Source organism: Protopterus annectens, chromosome 4.part0 (genome assembly GCF_019279795.1).
Source record: "Protopterus annectens isolate FY-2018-M chromosome 4.part0, PAN1.0, whole genome shotgun sequence".
Taxonomy (NCBI): Eukaryota; Metazoa; Chordata; order Ceratodontiformes; family Protopteridae; genus Protopterus; species Protopterus annectens.
The window spans coordinates 726,801,607-726,821,955 of NC_056733.1; positions in this window are offsets into that span (position 1 = coordinate 726,801,607).

The following is a 20,349-nucleotide window of genomic DNA, read 5'->3' on the forward strand; positions in this document are numbered from 1 at the left end:
GTATTACCAGCACAAACCTGAAATGCTTCTAAAAATATTTTTTCAAAAGCAGAAGCTAAATTGAATCCAACATACAATGAAATAGCACCATCTTGTAGAAATTAAATTAAATGCATGTTCATCTTGTATATAGGAAGGGACGTAACATCAAGAATATATTGGAAGGGACAAACTTCCTTAACTCCACTACCAACAATAACATAAAAAGGGACACAAAAATGCAGACGTTGCCCATATTGCATTAACATCAAGGAAGGTGATTCTATTCTTTTGAAAAAGAGGAACAAGTATATTACTACTCAAGGTTTTGCCAACTGTAATACCACAGGATTGATTTACATTGCTACATGTGAAATCTGTGACTCTTTTTACATTGGCAAGACCGAGAGGAAATTGAGGCAGAGAATTTACAAGCATTTATATGAGATAAGGAAAAGAAAAGATAGTAATGCTCTGTTTAAACATCAAAACAATTGTGGCAAAGCATAGAAGTAGTCCCACGAGACCCCAGGGGAGGGCCTTCGGAGATGCGGTTGGAATATAGGGAGCTATATTGGCAAATTATTCTTGATGCAAGTTCTGCCCCTGGTTTAAATGAAATGTTATCCTTGAAACCTGTGCTGAAATTGAGATCAGCTAAATTATAGTATATTATTATAATATTTCTATTTTTAAATAATTTTATGGTTTATTTTAATAATAATACATGTATTTATCTTTTAACAAGATGAACATGCATTTATTTTAATTCCACACGGTGGTGCTATTTCATTGCATTTTGGATTCAATTTAGCTTCTGCTTTTGAAAAAAAACATTTTTAGAAGCATTTCAGGTTTGTGCTGGTAATACTTATATTTAACAAAGCAATTTTAACCAAGGTTTATGTATGAAGTATTTTATATAACAATATATATATATATATATATATATATATATATATATATATATATATATATATATATATATACATATCTATTTATTATATATACTTTTGGTTTTAGCTTTTAGATTCATTCACCTTTAAGGTTCATGTGTTTTAATGCATTTTGCATGTGTAATTGAATTTGTTCACTCATTGGTTCATTTGAATTAGATTAGTTTATTTATTCATCAAAGGAAGAGAGGTTAGGTATCTGATGAAGTTACTGCGACGAAAACGTATGTGGATTAACTTTACAGCGTTATTGTGCTGTTGCTTGTGCTTTGCAATTTCATTTGCTGTGCTGTGCTACTGTGATTTAGCTTGCTGCGGATTGGTTTTGTGCTTGTTCATTAAAGCAGTTGTACGTTTTGCTGAGCTCCATGTGTGCCTTACTTCAGGTTTACCAGTTTTTATCTTGGGCACTCAGACCACTGGTTTGGTTTATCCCTATCGTTAGCCCCCAAAATTTCCCTGAGAGGTGCCAATAGATCCCCTCCAGAGGTTGTGATCTCCTGTTGTACCCTGTCATGTCAGCATGTATGGTGAGATACAGGAGTGTCAAATGCTAATTGCCCCTGTTGGGGAAATAGAAGCTATCTGAGAAGGATAGGAAGAAGAACCCCCCTCGACTGCAGATGCCTGTTCAGAAGATGAAGATTGAATAGGGGAACCAGTCTGAGATGTACCAGTATCATGTGAACTGGGTGTCCAATGGACAGTAGACCAAAAGATAGGGGTCTGAGAAACAACAGAGTCTTGTACAGGAGGTACCCATACTGGTGCATATGGGGATGGGAGTGCAGTAGCTACTGGAGGACTATCATCCTCTTCAGAAGTTTCTGCTTTTTGGCCATCCTCAGTTTGTTCCAAACCTGCTAAGACAGGATAAAGGGATCCCTTTTTACTGATCTGTACTGCCTTTTTAACATCTTTTACTTGTTGCAACAATTTCTTATTAACATTCTGCAACCCTCTTAATGCTGAGTCCTTTTCCCTTTTAAGTGCTTCACTGTACCAAGAATAAAATGCTGTCATTTGTTCCCCACTTACTTTGCTTTTCTTTTCTTCCAAAATACATTTCAGTGTTAGCAATTTAGTCTTATCATAAGTTACATTTAATGGAAATACCCCACTGGCACAATTCTAAGTAAGCTGAAACTAGTCATGCAAATACTTACAACTTTCCTTCCCATAGTTAAAATTCAAGGATTTGATCTTGCTTGCTTATCTTTACTCCCATTTTCTTATTTTATAAATAAGTAAAAATAAAAATGTTAGGCTTACCTTACAACTCCTGGATTCTGGCAATTCTGAAGACAAAAAATAACTGTAGTAATCTGCACACTATACAGGGGGGAAAGGTAGGAAGTCTGTCAGCCTGCAGCAACAGAAGAGAGGTTTCAATCAGCCTTTTCCCACAGCACCCCTTGCTTTCATCCCTGTGCGAGCTCAAAAGTTACAGATCCAGCATTGCAGTTGGGATAGGTAATGTGTCCACAACTGACCACTCTTTCGGACCCTCTAAGGGTACTTTGACGCAATCACACTGTTAAGTCCCAGCATGCTTTGGGCTCATGAATTTATTTTAACAACACATACCTCTATGTCCTATCATGCAGTAGGCTCATGAATTTCTTTTAACAGTATATAGTCTATGTCCCAATCATGCTATGAGCTCATGAAGTCATTGTATAGTCTACGTCCCAATCATGTGGTGGGCTCAAGACCTTGTTTTAACTTTACAGTCTCCGTCCCAGTCATGCAGTGGGCTCATGACTTTGTTTTAATTTTATCTTTAACTTTTAACTTTTTCTTTTCTTTCTCTCATACATTCATACATTGACAGAATAAAAACATCTCTCATACTTCTTACCTTTCAATCCTGAGGGTACCGCCCTCGACACAAGGTGCCTCCTTGTGTTAATTTGCCCTTTATTGTATGTGCAGATACATTTACTATACTCATTTACTGTGGAGTCCTCCCACTATTACTTGTATATCTTACAACCCCTAAGGAAAACAAAAACACAGTCATGCACTTATAATACAAACACAGTCATGCACTTATAATACAAACACAGTCATGCCCTTATAATACAAACACAGTCATGTACTTATAATACAAACACAGTCATGCACTTATAATACAAACACAGTCATGCACTTATAATACAAACACACAGTCATGCACTTATAATACAAACACAGTCATGCACTCATGCACTTATAATATAAACACAGTCATGCACTTATAAAACAAACACAGTCATCATGCACTTATAATACAAACACAGTCATGCACTTATACTACAAACACAGTCATGCACTTATACTACAAACATAGTCATGCACTTATACTACAAACATAGTCATGCACTTAGATTTGCTAAAATTGTCTAAAAAAGAAAGAAGAAAAAACACAAACCAACCCTTTTCCCCTTACAAAACAATTTCCCTGCCAAGGCTAGTATGTTTGCACACCCTGAATAGCCGCACATCTGAGTCCCTGACTATTCCATACAAAGCAGTGTGGAATTCACAGAAAATCTGTGATGGGCCCTATTCCAGAACTGCCCTGAAGCAATACCAAAGTTCAGATCATAACAGATGGATATATTAAGAAGATAATTACAATTGCCATTTTAACTGAAAAGGTACAGACATCTTCTATCAACACCTGTGATGATTCTGAGAAACCTTCCACCTGATGTCACGTACTATCAACTCACATTTATAGGCATACCTCCCAACCTCTTAGTGCAAGAAATCTGGACAAAGCCTGACATAATGGGGGGGGGGGGTGCCCAAAAATAGGGACTGGTTTTAAATGTTGCACTTATACATTTAAAAAGTTGCTAGAATAACAGGATTTGTCTTTGTATGCATTTTTATATAGGCTATGAAGGCTGAAACTCAAAGGTATGTCATTATTTAGTAACTTCAGTCCTCAGATCACCCCAGTAATTTGCCAGAAAACCATAGATTTTATGAGGAATACACCAAAAATGTGAAGCAAAAATCTGGACATTCTGAGAAAATCTGGACAGTTGAGAGGCATGTTTTTAGGTACAATATTGTATCTTCTAGGACATAACCAGTTCACATGATTTTGATATGTAGTTAGAACTGGGCTAATTTTCAAGTTATTCTAACAATGTCCAAGAGTGTTGTATTTTTTTTTTTTTGTTACAGTTTCATTGCAGTTACTTTTGGTTTTAACTGTAATGCTGCTGCTTGTAAGGGGAGGCCAGCCACAAAAACTTTGTCTTTACTTTCAGACTAACTGATAGCTCAATGTGGAGCTTGATGTGTCAGGAAGTCATCATTGGTCAGAGGTAGAGTTACAACCTGTGGACATAATGATGGATAAGAACACAAGTGAGAAGAAAATGTGTTTGGTACAGGTACAGAAGACAAAGCCATGCTTTAAAGCTGCTAGCTTAGCACTGCAAGTTAATATTCCATGCTGAATGCAAGGGTACCACTATAAATCTCAGCACAGTGTGTTACTAGTAAAATGTCTGCCATTATCATCTTATGTTTAATCCTGAATTCTGGTCATTATGTGTGTAACGCTGCAAGTTCTCCCTGTGTCTGTTTAGGTTTATTTGGAAGTACTTGGGTTTCCAGTTGTGACTTTCAGCTTATCCCGGTTAGGGGTCGCCACAGCGGAACTCTGGTCCGCTAATGTTTGGTAGTGGATTTTTATATGCCGAGTTACCAGCCCTGATGCACAACCTTCAATGAAGGCATGCCCATTCACGCATGCCTCCACACAGAAGACACTCTAGCTGAGAATCGAACGGGACAACGTCTTACTGTGAGGTGACAACACTACCGCAGCACCACTACCGCAGGTACACTCGGGTTGCCAGTTACCTCATTAAAATATGCTTGTTGATATTGTCTACATACATTTTCTATTTTTTCCTGCTATTGCAGCTGAGCAATTCAGTTATGAAGTCAATAAATAATTAAATTAATAAATAAGTAAATGACAACCTTTACAAGTAAATGACTTTGTTAAAATGTCAAATGACACAGAAGACAACCTGTGTCAGTTAATCAACAGTGTCTACAATAAGTCACTCAGAATGTTCTTCAAAAAGAGAGAGATCTCCTCACACCTGCTGTCTAGGAATGTCAACTTAGGGATTAGAACCACACTTTGATCTGTTAAATGCACTGATATTAATATTGTGTGTGTGTGTGTGTGTGTGTGTGTGTGTGTGTGTGTGTGTGTGTGTGTGTGTGTGTGTGTTTATGTGTGTGCGTGTGTGTGTGTGTGCGTGTGTGTGTGTGTGTGTGTGTGTGTGTGTGTGTGTGTGTGTGTGTGTGTGTGTTTGTGTGTGTGTCTACATTCACATTTGTGTGGGTGTGTCTTTATGTTTGAGTGCATGTATGTGTTTGTGTGTGTAACTGTTGTTCAAGGCTCTGCCACATTATAGTAACCTCAGAATCCTACTGCTCATTGTCTAACTTTGGTGGTCAGTTTGATGGTACCAATTGTCACATCACTTGTACTGGGGACGCCAAATAAAGGTCCCTTATAAAAAGTAGGTTTTAGTATGGGGATACAAATGGAAATGATAAAAAAAAGTTTTGTTTTATTTAAGAAAACATAAGTCACCCAAAAATCTTAAAAATCATGAATAACAATTTAGGATGATTGTTCACAGCCCAAATCCACCAGTCAGGTAGAAAAAAAATGAGATGGATATAAGATTATTAATGGTTATTATCAGAAAGTTCAGAAAAGGTTATTCAAAATGACAATTTAAAAGCTAAATGTAATACTCTGAGTATTTAACAAGATGGAGGAATTTGCATATGAAAATACCCACAGACATATTAATACAGGGAATGGGAAACAAACATGAAAAGGTATTTGCATAAAAAGGAGGCTTCAATGATTTATAAGATTTTTAGGTCACAGGTGAGCATTAGTAGCAGATAGAAATTCATCCAAGGGCTGCCTGATCCTATAACTGTCTGCATCATTCTAACAATGTACTGGTCCGCAGTCCTTACCCTGATCACAATCTCCTGCACATGTAAGGGGCAGTTTCATAAAAAAATAAAGTAAACTTATTTTCCTGCTTAAATTGTTAGATACATGTTGCATATCTTTAGTGATGTGCACTGCTCAAGTACAAACAGATCTGTTAGAATTTAACCTAGGTTAAATGTAAATATACTGTTGAAATGATTCTGCATAAAAGTTACACTGAAATGTTTAATACTTTTTCAGGTTGCAGGTCCCAGCTCAGCCTGTCTCAGCCTCCCACAGAGTCTGTGTCTATGGGGCAAACAACCAAACTGCCCTGCACCATGAGTGGGGGCAGCATCAGTGGTGTGCATGTGTACTGGTACCAGCAGTGACCCGAGACTACTCCACGATACCTTCTCTACTACTATTCTGATTCGAGCAAACACCAAGGCACTGGGGTCCCAGCTCGGTTCTCTGGATCCAAAGACAATTCTCAGAACATTTGCTACTTATCCATCTCTGGCGTCTTTGCAGAAGATGATGCAGATTATTACTGTGCTGTGTGGACTGGTACTACACAAAGTGATACAATTACAGGAGGAACTGAAACAAAAATATCTGCTTCATTAGATCTGTGTGTACAGCTGCACTAAGGATAAAATACTACAGCTCATACTATGGTGTACAAGCAGAATGGTCATTAAACATATTTTAAAATTGTAATCAGTAGTACAATGACCTAAAGCACATACATATTGCATTGGCTCCAGCATGGAGCCTGGCTAGATGAGATGCAGGATCTGTACATCTGTCCTACACTATTCACAGCTTGCATGTCAACTATATGAGCTAGTTTACCAAATTACCAAGTACTGCTGACTTGCTTCTGATAGGATGTATGTTAGTGGGGTCTAGTACCCAAAGATGCATAATGTTATCAATATTTGTTTCACTAAAATCCACAAATGCTGACAGAGTATCAGTGGCAGAATGGAACGTGCATATTGTTATTTAGTTGTGTGTCATTACTAATCTTCCCAACAGCTAACTGTGACACATCTGCTGTCTTAATCCAGAGCCACAAAATTTTACTTGCATTGTTGTTGTAACAACTTACAGCTCCATCACTGTGGCAAGTGAATTTGTTGTGACTCTCCAACCTGGTGCCACCTGTTTTCTTACTGCCTTCAGAAATCCACTCAGTTCCACTCTAGTGCTCCTCCCCTGACCCCCTCTTCATGGTCACTATAACCCACAGACATTTCTAATAAGATGGTAAAGCATCCCCCACACACTAGAATGTGCCTTTTCCTGCGAGGGTCAAGACAGAATAAAGGGAATGGATTCAGTAAAGAGTCACCCAACTATGTTGTGACTATTAGATCCCTTCTGTGTTAGCATAGGGCTCGTGGATCTGTGTACCCTGCCTCAGGCTTAACACTAAACACAGCAATACAACTAAAGCTATTTTAATTATTATGTGTAAACTTATTTGGTTCCATCCTTCCCATAGTGCACTTCTATCCTATATAGATACTGTCAATAAAGCTGCAGATAATAGCAAATTAATCTCCTCATATTTCTAAACTTGTCTAAAGCCTTTGACACTGTTTTTCACAGCAAACTTCTACTTCAGATGTCCTTATTAGGTCTCTCTCAGCCCACCCTTCTATGGTTCAAAAGCTACCCATTCAATATGTATCATTCACTAAAATGGCACTGTACCCTCTTGCTATACCGCCCAGTCACCACTGGTGTACCAAAAGGCTTTATATTTGGTCTCCTCCTCTTTAACATTCTCACCAACACCCTCCATACATCTACATAACAATCCTCACTAATACAGTATACACATGACTCCACATTCATTTGTATATCTCATAACATGGCACACCTCCAAAAAATAACTCCAGAACTTTAACAGCACTTGAAACATAGCTTTGTAACTCACAACTCATGCTCAACCCTAAAAAAAAACACAAACTAGTACTTTTTCCCCAAATCCATGTCCCATGAAAAAACAAGTCACTTCTCATAGCAAATTACTAAGGATGATAGTGGATAATAATCTTAAATTCAACCTACATATACAAAATTGCATAAGAAAAACTCATCAAATACTAGGGATGCTTCAAAAAGCCAAAAACTTTTGCAGTGATGCAACTAAAGCTATGCTTACTACTACTTATCTCAAACCTGCACTTCTTTATGGCACTCGCATCATTGCTAACCTTCAGGCATCACAAAAATCAAAACTTGAACAATGCTATAACAAAGTCACTAAATTTATAGCAAATACCCCTTTCAGAAACCACCACTATATAGCACTAAAAAAACTAAATTGGTTAGAACTATGCCATCAACCAATATATATATATATATATATATATATATATATATATATATATATATATACTGCTTCTTACCACCTATAAAATTATCCAGAATCCATCTGCTTGTCCAGCACTAAATAACATTCTACACAACTATGTTCCCAGTCAGTCATTATGATCCAATGACCAAAAACTCCTGTCTGTCCGCAGGCCTATCAAATCTAGTAGGCATTATCTGTATTCATAACATGTTGCTAAGGCCAGGAACTCCTTATCTCCATCTATAAGGTCAATGCCCTGCCTCCCATCCTTCAAAAAATATTCTGAAAGACTTCCTGGCCAAAAGCTGGCTCTGTTCTTGCTCAACACCAGGATAAACTATAGCCATAAATGTGAGCAAATACCTATTCATACCTTACATTTCCTTACCCTCCCTCCTTTGCTCATGTCTTGCTTCTATACATTTCTCTCCCCTGGCTTTCTCTCTAAAATATGCCATAAGCCTGCTTTTCTCTCACTTTGTATTGCAAATCCTGTTTGTATTATACTAACTTACCTTGTATTTCTCTATAAGCTGGCTAACATTTCTTTAACTATTAAATCTTTGTTTTTTAACTTGCATCTGTTCTTAAGCAATGTTTTCATACTATCCCCGGGATTCATGAAGCTCAGCGCAAGGATGAGGTTAGCCTTGCACTGACTGTGCAGAGTAGAGATGGCTCAGCAGCACCACATGCATATTAATGAAGGCGTGCTGCCGCAACGGCCACATGCATAGGAAACATGCGCGAGTGCAGGGGGCACGTCTAAGCTCTGCACAGAAGCGTGAACATGTCGGCTGCATGCGCGCAACCTAAAATGCTGACTAGTACAGCCTGCCGCTAATAGTAATCACTCCTGTCAGTGTCTGTGGATAAAGAAATGTATGCAAAGCATACAAGACAGTTTTGCTAACACCAAAATAAAAAGTAAACACAAAGGCACGTAGCTAAAAATTGAGTCCTCGTCCCTTGAACAAATGACATTTAAAACCCAATGCCCGTATTCCATTGTAGTGTTGATGGTTATACCAAGTGGAAGCAAAATGCAACGTGTTAGCACGCTGCCAATTGCTAAGCCTAGCCCAATGGTTAGGGTTACCACCTGTCCCACATTGGGAGGGACAGTCCCCCTCTGGGCAGTTGTGTCCATACCAAAACCATTATAAATGTTAAATGTCCTGCAATTGTAGGACATAATTATGTCCCATATTTTATGTAATAGTCCCATACAATACTTATTTTTGTATGTAAAATACCTAAATGTTACAAGAAACAGAATAAGCAACTAAATGAAACAGAATAAGCAACTAAACTGCTACAACAATAAGCTTACATTTAGGCATAAAACTAAATACTATCCTTTATACTGACTGTGGGTATGTGTTGGCCTGTAAAATCTGATGTGTGTCCCAAAAATGTCCCATTTTGGTCATATGAAAAGGTGGCAACCCTACCAATGGTTAGAGCATTCGCTCAATATCTGCCCATTCGCGGTCCAAGTCATCCTTGTCAGGACGGCCCAAAGATGAATGGGTATTACCCGAGTCTACCTACCATGCCATGAAAGATAAGTATTTGTGTGTACCTATGTGCATGAAGTACAGCACGTGGAAGATCAAAAATGCTAGGGTAGTCCTCATAACCATATTGGTACCAGAGATATGTAGTGTACACAATGTGTCCTGTCAACTGCGCCATGGGCCATCAACGAGGGAAGGGATGGATGGTGTGTGTGGAATATGGGGGTGGGGGTGACGGGTAATGTAATACTTCACCAAGGGGAGACTGGGTTGGATGCACAATAGGTGAACTGGAGGTGTACGAGGGAGCAGTGGGTGAATCAGAAAGAAAACCAAAGAACAAACATTCACATCCGCAATACAACCTGACAGGCCATACTGTAGAACACAATCCCACAAACATATGAACATTAAAATGTGCGATACACATGTACAGAAACGATACCGGCACATACCCACATAATGGTCTGGCCTGAACTGAGCCATCCAACCCCAACACACCTGGATACATAATTGAATACCCATCATCCTCTCCACAGCACACCACCCCCCCTTCCTGAACGTCCACCAAAACCACCCATACTCGGGCTGCTAGCTTGGCACAGCCATATCTGTACATAATGACCCCTACTCATATCTAGTAGGCAGTCTCACCCTAGGCAGTCTAAGGACTGCAAACTATAACTTGCACGTATAACCCTACCTCATTTTTGTAAATCCCAAAAAATCGAGGTTATCGGTCCCAACATTTTTGGATATCCCTCATGGGAGAAGTATCTGTTCTAAAGATTAGAGTTGGTGTCACGACACGATATCCAGTCCAGTAGACATCTGGACACAAGTTAAAAAAGAAGGGTCGGTATCACCAAGGCATACGAGGTAGTGTTCTTCAAGTAGAACCAGGAGTATCCAAAATAATGTTAGCTAGGCAATGTTCTCAAATAATAGTCCACGTTTGAACATGCAGTAGTTTATTTAAAAGCAAGGCACGAACAAGACAAATCACGTTAAACACTCCAAGCATTTTTCATTCGGAACTATGTCCGAACTTCTTCAGACAAACACTGGTACTACAAAATAACTTGGTTTAAATAATGCGTAGATTACTATCTTGTTTCATAATCAAACAATTAGAACCACTTAATGCCCCAATCGGAGCAGTAAAATTAGTTAAAAATACTTTAACGTGGTCGTTTAAAACCATTCTAACTAATTAATTAGACCAGTCCAACTCAATATAACAGGGCGCATATCATTGCATTAAATTAACAGTGTACATTAAAAATAAACAGAATGAAACAAAAGAAATAATAGAAAATAAAAAATAAAAAATAGTACACAGATGTGTTAATTACAAAGACCCACTGTATTTTTAAGGAATGTTGTACTACGTGTGCCTCATTTAGGTTGTAGTCATACTCAAACTACAAACCACAATTGCAAACCACTAGATACTGGTTCGGGCGTCCACACATAGAAAAATGTTCATTTTAATAAACGGAATTAACCTCACTATGTTCTCTTATTTGAAAAATAAAAATAAAAATAAAGCGAGGTTTTCACCTCATCTCAACATATTTGACAGAACGCATGTAACCATACCTATATTTACATCTGTCTAGAGTTTTGTATGGTGTAAAATACATATAAAAATATATATAAAAAATATATAAAAAATATATATATATGTGTGTAAACCAACCACTATCTCGCATTGTTACTAGCATGTTATTTACACTTTAAAAATTTAAAAGTCCTGACTACAAAATCTAATCGTATGTTATATAGTGTCTCCAAGCATTTATATTATCTTAAAAAGTTCATGTTTTCTACTTGCATATAAATAACAATAAAATATGTAAATAGAGTATATTTAATATTTAATGTTCTATATTCTAGTTTTCGTCATAAATATTATGTTAAATATTAAATAATAAATTAAATTAATTAGTTAGCCTCCACCAACCTTATAAAATCTTTAGTTACCACTCCTGTTAAATTTATCTTAATAAACTATTTAGTTTAAGTAAACATGTAATTGAACATACTTCATTGAGTCCTGGGTCCTTGCATGCCATTAACCGCAGTTGCCAACCAAGTTCCCTCTTTTCTAATTGGAGCCTTAACAAGTTTTCATTTACAAGGCTAGTGCCATCAGCCATCACCTGGTCGATAGCCATAAAATTAAATGAGTGGCCTTCATTGTGTCTGCAGTGTCTTGCGAGGGCATTTTCATCTTTGTTTTTACTGATAGCATAAGTGTGTTCATACACCCTATCTCTCAGATGCCTGTCCGTCTTCCCAATGTAAAATGCCGGGCACTGGTGGCACTGTGCCAGGTAGACAATTCTTCTACTGTTACAATCATAGTGGTTCCTAATCAAGAAAGTTTCCTTTCCAATAGTGAATGAGTCAGTAGTTTCTATGTATGCACAGTACCTACATGCCCCGCATTTTTTAGTGCCTCCTTTACCCTTAATTCTTCTTGGTTTCCTTTCATATTGGTACCTCTCCTAAATGTAATAGTGGGCCCATAGTTAAAGATTTGCATCAATTCTTTATCCAGCGATAAGCAAAACCAATACTTCCTAACTATCTTACAAATCTCAAAGGCTTCTGGGCAAAAAGTGAAAGTGAAAGCAGTCGTGAAATTCTTGTTCCCCACTGTCGTATCATCAGGGGAGACCACTAAACTGTTAACACCCTCTACACTTAAGATGTCAGTCCCACTATCTTTGGGCTGGTTAGGGTAGTTGGCTACATTTTGTGTTTTCAATATGGCTTTATACACCCCATGCTTCCTTTTTAGAGTAACTTCTCTAAATATTCCTTCTAAGAATGAGTCCGGGTACCCTCTGTGGGAAAACATTGAATACAGGTTCTCACACTCTTTTACAAAATCTTCCTCAAGTGTGGTCATCTTGGCCGCCCTTACGAGTTGGCCTTTCACCACTGATTTCTTTAGGTGATGAGGGTGTGAACTGGAGAAGTGTAAATATGTGTTAGAGAACGTACTTTTTCTGTAAATTTTGGATGTGTAGTGTCCTTGGTTTTTACTCAGTTAAATATCTAGAAAACAAATATTGCTTTTTTGAAAGTTCATGGTGAACTTAAGGAACTCTGTTGTAGAATTGAGATATTTAACTAGTTTTTGGGCTTCTTCTTCTTCACCTTTCATCAAGATAAAAATATCATCCAGGTACCTTTTGTACATATAAATATTTGATTTCCAAGGACTACTTAGTACATAGGTCGTAAGGGCGGCCAAGATGACCACACTTTTTTTATATTTTTTTATATATTTTTTTTTTTATTTATATTTTTTATATTTTACACCATACAAAACTCTAGACAGATGTAAATATAGGTATGGTTACATGCGTTCTGTCAAATATGTTGAGATGAGGTGAAAACCTCGCTTTATTTTTATTTTTATTTTTCAAATAAGAGAACATAGTGAGGTTAATTCCGTTTATTAAAATGAACATTTTTCTACGTGTGGACGCCCGAACCAGTATCTAGTGGTTTGCAATTGTGGTTTGTAGTTTTGAGTATGACTACAACCTAAATGAGGCACACGTAGCACAACATTCCTTAAAAATACAGTGGGTCTTTGTAATTAACACATCTGTGTACTATTTTTTATTTTTTATTTTCTATTATTTCTTTTGTTTCATTATGTTTATTTTTAATGTACACTGTTAATTTAATGCAATGATATGCGCCCTGTTATATTGAGTTGGACTGGTCTAATTAATTAGTTAGAATGGTTTTAAACGACCACGTTAAAGTATTTTTAACTAATTTTACTGCTCCGATTGGGGCATTAAGTGGTTCTAATTGTTTGATTATGAAACAAGATAGTAATCTATGCATTATTTAAACCAAGTTATTTTGTAGTACCAGTGTTTGTCTGAAGAAGTTCGGACATAGTTCCGAACGAAAAACGCTTGGAGTGTTTAACGTGATTTGTCTTGTTCGTGCCTTGCTTTTAAATAAACTACTGCATGTTCAAATGTGGACTATTATTTGAGAACATTGCCTAGCTAACGTTATTTTGGATACTTCTGGTTTTGCTTGAAGACCGCCACCTCGTATGCCTTGGTAATACCGACCCTTCTTTTTCATTGTTGTGTTGTTTGTTTTTTTCCCTTGGTTTCTGGACACAAGTTGTTTGAGCAGTAGTTGTCCACAACCCTGCTCAGCCTCCAGCCGGTCCTGCACAACCTATGACCCAGGATTAAACACCTGACCATGATGCACGTCTCCCCACGTGCATTATCAGGAATATATACCTTTCACATTCGCATAGTGGCAGTCAGATATAGGGTGATTAAGGCGCTATAAAGCTGACGTAAGTAGGGTTACCACCTATCCCACTTTGTGAGGGACAATCCCTTCTTGGGCAGTTGTGTCCTGACCAAAAATAATAAAATGGCAAATGTCCTGAGATTGTAGGAAATAATTGTTTCCCATATTTCATGTAACAGTTGCATAAAATAGTTATTTCTGTATGTAAAATGCATAAATGTTTCAAGAAACAGAAAAAGCAACAAAATTGCTACAAGAATAAGCTTTCATTTAGGCAAAAAAGTAAAGTTCTAACCTTTGTACTGACCGTGGGAATATGTTGGCCTGTAAAATCTGATGTGTGTCCCGAAAATGCCCCACTTTGGCCATTTGAAAAGGTGGCAACCCCAGACACAAGTGGGTATGCAGGCATGTGTGTGCGACGGTAAGTGGCAGTGATTCAACTGGATGGGAATTGTAAATAAAAATGTAGATGTATATGCATGTGTATGTACAGACCGATATATCTATATATATATATATATATATATATATATATATATATATATATATATATATATATATATATAGATATGAAGAACGAACATGGCTTGTTAAATTTGATTTCTGCATTAGTAACTGTATTTAGAGCACAACCTAGAGCTGTTTACTGAATTTCCTGTTTGCACTTATTTTAAAATCGTTTTTCTCAAAACTTGCATTTTATCTGTCTTTGGCCTAGCACTCTTGTGTGGGGTCATTTACTGCACTGTTATAACTTGTTGATGCTTGTTAACCTCTGCTATCTCTGAAAAACAAAAAAACAAAATAAATCTTGCTTTTTTCCCACTTTTCTGAGATTTAAAAAGTTCAGTTACAGGCTTGCTGTTCTTGAACTGTTTGTAAGTTTCTGTGAGGCCATTTTTTGCTTGGGCTAAAGGAAAGTCTCTCTGTTGATCAGTGGCAGTGAAAAACATTGAGCAGCCTGCCCCTGTGGGAGTGGTTACTGACTTGAAACTGTAGTTTTATTGGACATTTTGGGTCAATTCCAAAACTCCTTCATCTTCCTCTCTTAAACCCTCTTTTGCTTGGTTTTGCGTTTTGAGCATAGCGCAACAACGGGCAGCGCCGCCTAATTGGGTTTAAACTATTCCTGGCTCCACAAAGTCTGCTCTTCACTTTTTCCCTTAGAACTGCTCTATCTCTCAATTTAAACACCATATTCTCATTCTAAGGCCCTTCACTGGTCCAATTAAGTAATCCTACAAGTTAGCACTATTAAACCATAAGCACTACTTACTCTTATACGCTCTACGATTACCCTGTCCTCTATTGGTCCATCTTAAATTCAGTTTCCCTATTACTCTAGCATGTCCAAAGGTCAGTCAATGGTTTCCTCTCCAGTCCAGCTGGTGAATCTGGGAATTTTGAGCCAATGTTACAACTGTCTCATGTACACGAACAACCCTCTCCTCCTCCAAACAGGTTCAAATATATGTGACAGATGCAACTATTTAGCCAAACTGGAGGCTGAGCTCTCTCATCTCAAAACTGGTGTAAGTCAGGAGGAGAAGGTAACCTCACACAACACAATTCCAGTATCACATAGTCCCACCACATCAGTGAACCAAACACATAAATACACAAAAACATACTCGGAGGCTCTAAATAAAAATCTACCTAAGCAACAGAGACCTACAAAGCAAACATCCAAGCAAACGCTACCTCAAAACAAAACACACACAACACATAACTCACAAAGTCAATGTGCCAAGCAGCCACAGCCCTTAAGGCTGAATAACACACCTAATAATCTTGTTATAGGTGACTCTATTGTCAGACACACTGACGTCCCGCTCACCAGGTTGAATAAAGAGAAGGTCACGGTGAGCTGCCTGTCGGGTGCTAGGATCCCACACATAACGCAAGCACTCAGGTCACTCCAAAGCAAATACAAATATGACTCAGTCATTGTACATGCTGGTGTGAATGACCTGAGATGTACCTCCCTGGACTACATGAAAGAGACATAGAGGAGCTCTCTGATCATGTAGCCCAGGCTGGTATGACCCTGACCTTGAGCAGCATCTTACCCTCACCTAGAATGATGCCACAGTACAAAGACAAAATGATCGATTTTAACAATTGGCTAAAATTTTGGTGTCATTCAAAGGGGATCCAGTGTCTGTCAGCCTGGGATGACATGCTCGACAAGCCACGTTGCTTCGCTAGGGACGGCTTGCACCTGTCACCACTTTTGGATATTGGCAAAGGCTCTTGCCACCCCCATAGTGCCTTTTTTAGGCAAGGCTCAAAAGTCAAACCCACCCCCATAGACAGAACAAGGAACAAGAAACTAAGGGTAATGCTGCTAAATGCCAGAAGTCTTAACCTCAAGATGCATGCACTCGAAGCTCTCCTCAGTATGGAGAACATTGATATCTGTGCAGTGACAGAAACCTGGTTCAAGGCTCCAGAGAGCACCCCAGCACTACCAGGATATACCTCATATCATGCTTTTCGGCCCCAAAACCCGGACCGAACCACAAAAGGAGGGAGAGTTTCCATATTTATCAAGGATATCCACACCTCCAGGTTAGTGGCATTGCACAAAGTATCGGAGACCATCCATGTGCAACTAACAGTGGGCAAGACTGCTTTTCAGTTTATAGCATCCTACAGACCACCCACTCAAAGTCAGGAATCCCATTCGGCTTTCCTGAAAACATTGGAGAACATGAAGATCTCTCCAAACACCATTATATTGGGTGACTTCAACTACCCAAACATTGACTGGGAGCACTACTCAAGCCCCAGCACCTTAGACCAAAGATTCCTGGAAATTATAAACTCAAATGCTATGGAACAACTAGTCACCACTCCCACAAGAGGGGACAACATACTAGACCTGATCACTACCAACATGGGGACTCTATGCTCCACACCAGAAGTATATCCCTCATTGGTAAGATCAGCCCATAAATTAATTTCACTGGATGTCCACATCCCGACCCCACCCCCAGCCCAGAAAGCCGCAGTGAAAAACTTCTCAAAAGCAAACTTCTCACTTCTCAAAACCGAAGTGGAATCCTTCAAGGCCCCAGGGCCAGTGGAAACTACAGCCCAAACTGCAGAATCCTATATAAATGCATTCTACGGACATCTCCAGGAATGCATGGATCATGCTATCCCAAACAAAACCAAGACCCAGTCATCCAAAGGCAGGTGTCCAGTCTGGTGGACCCCTGCCATAAATAAACTGTACAACAGAAGGAGGAAGCTACTACATGATAGAGCAAAATCCCTAATACGGAAGGCATCTCTGATCAGTACTAGCAAAAAATTACGATCCCTCATAAAATCCTCCAAGGCTAGCTTCGAGAGAAAAATTGCACAGGACACCAAAGACAATCATAAGGCTTTTTTCAGTTATGTTAGAAACCTGGGATGCAACTCCCAGACTTGTTCTGAGTTGATTCTAAACGACATAAAATACACTGAACCCACAGACATCGCCAATATCCTGGCAGACAGGTTCAGTGCAAACTTCTCCACCCCCTCCCCCCCAAAGAGCAAGTATCTATCCTGGCAGAGGGCTGCCTCCCAAACATCTCAGATAATCAGGTGAAGGCTGCCCTCTCCAAAGCAAAAAACACTGCTTCCATGGGACCAGATGGTGTCCCAGGTTGCATCCTACATGAACTACAAGAGGATCTAATCCCTCAAATAAAACAGCTCTACAATCTCAGCCTCACTACAGGATATGTGCCCACAGAATGGCCTACAGCAACAGTGGTCCCACTCCACAAAGGTGTAGCCTCTATGGACCCTGGAAACTATCGCCCCATAAGCCTGACTAGCTTAGTCTGCAAGGCTATGGAGAGGATCATCATGGAGCTCATAAACAAAGACATTGGGGACCTACAGACACTAGATCCTACCCAGTTCGGCTTTGTCAAGGGCAGATCCTGCCTTTTGAACTTGGTTGACTTCTTTGAAACAGTCACCAAAGCCATAGATGAAGGGAAGGTAGTCCACACAGCCTATCTGGACCTTGCAAAGGCATTTGACACAATACCCCACTGGCATCATAGATAAGCTATCCAGCTTAAATATAAACCCCTATGTCACAAGATGGGTCGCAAACTGGCTCAAAGACAGAACCCACATAGTGAGAGTTGCTGGAGCCATGTCAGACTCGAAACTGGTCACAAGTGGCGTCCCACAGGGTTCTGTCCTGGGAACACTCTTGTTCGGTATATACTTTTCCGAGGTACAGGCAAATGTGGGAGGACTATGGCTCACCAAGTTCGCAGACGACTGCAAACTGGGTGCCATAATCAACTCTCCAGCTGACACAAACATCCTTCAAAAAGGTCTCACAGAGACAGATAACTAGTGCCAGTGCCGTGGTTTAAAGCTAAATGCCAAAAAATGTATAGTCATACCATTTGGCAAAAATAATGTGCCCACAAATTACCACATAGGCGGAAACCCATTAAGTACAGAGAAAGTTATTAGGGACCTGGGGACCCAAGTTGATAGCAATCTCTCCTTTGAAAACCACATTGCCAAAGTGGTTAGAAAGACCATCTACATAGCCCACCTTATCACGAAGGGTTTCACATCTAGATCAAGAGAGGTAACCGTGCCCCTTTATATATATGTATGTGTGTATATATATATATATATATATATATATGTACATATATATATATATACATACATATATATGTATATATATATATATATATATATATATATATATATATATATATATATGTACATATATATATATATATATATATATATATATATATACATATATATATATATATATATATATATATATATATATATGTACATATATATACATATACAGATATATATATGTACATATATATATGTACATATATATACATATACATATATATATATACATATATATATATATATATATATGTATATATATATATATATATATATATATATATGTATATATGTGTACATATATATATATATATATATATATATTTATACACACATATATATATACATACAGATATATATATATAAACTAAAAAAATAATAAATAAATAAATAAAATAAAAAAACTAAGGGTAATGCTGCTCAATGCCAGAAGTCTCAATCTCAAGATGCACGCACTCGAGGCCCTTCTCAATATGGAGAACATTGATGTCTGTGCTGTGACAGAAACCTGGTTCAAGGCTCCTGAGAGCACCCCAGCACTAACAGGTTTCACCTCATATCATGCCCGCCCCAAAATCCGGACAACACCAAGAAAGGAGGGGTGTCCATATTCATAAAGGACACCCACACCTCAAGGTTGGTGGCAACGCATGATGCATCGGAGACCATCCAGGTGCAATTAACCATAGGCAAGACTGCTCTGCAATTTGTAGCATGTTACAGGCCACCTCTCAAACTCAGGAACCTCACATGGCCTTCCTGAAAACATTGGAGGGGATAAATGTATCTCCAAACACCATCATACTAGGTGACTTTAACTACCCTAATATAGACTGGGAACACTACTCAAGCCCGAACACTCTAACCCAAAGATTCCTGGAGTTCATAAACTCAAATGCCATGGAACAACTAGTCACCATCCCCACAAGAGGAGAAAACATACTTGATCTCATCATCACGAACATGGGATCAAAATGTTCAACACCGGAAGTATACCCCTCACTGGTGAGATCAGATCATAAACTAATCTCGCTGGAGGTCCTCATCCTGCCCCCACCTGAAACAAAAAAAAGACCACAGTGAAAAACTTCTCAAAAGCCGATTTCACACTTCTAAAAACTAGTGTGGTCTCCTTTAAGGCCCCTGAGCCAGTGGTAAACATTACTCAAACCGCTGAATCACTTACAAATGCCTTCTACCAGCACCTACAGGACTGCATGGATCAGGCAATCCCAAACAAAACTAAGACTCTCTGTACCAAAGGCAAGCGTCCAGTCTGGTGGACCCCAGCCATAAACAAGCTCTACAACAAAAGGAGGAAGCTACTACAAGATAGAGCAAAATCCTTGAAAGGTAAGACACCTTTGATCATTATAAGTAAAAACTAAGAGCTCTCATAAAATCATCCAAGGCAAATTTTGAGAGAAAAATCGCCAAGGACTCTAAAGAGAATCATAAGGCCTTCTTTAGCTATGTTAGAAACCTAGGAGGAAACTCCCAGATATGCTCAGAATTAGTTCAAAATGATGTGAAAATTACTGA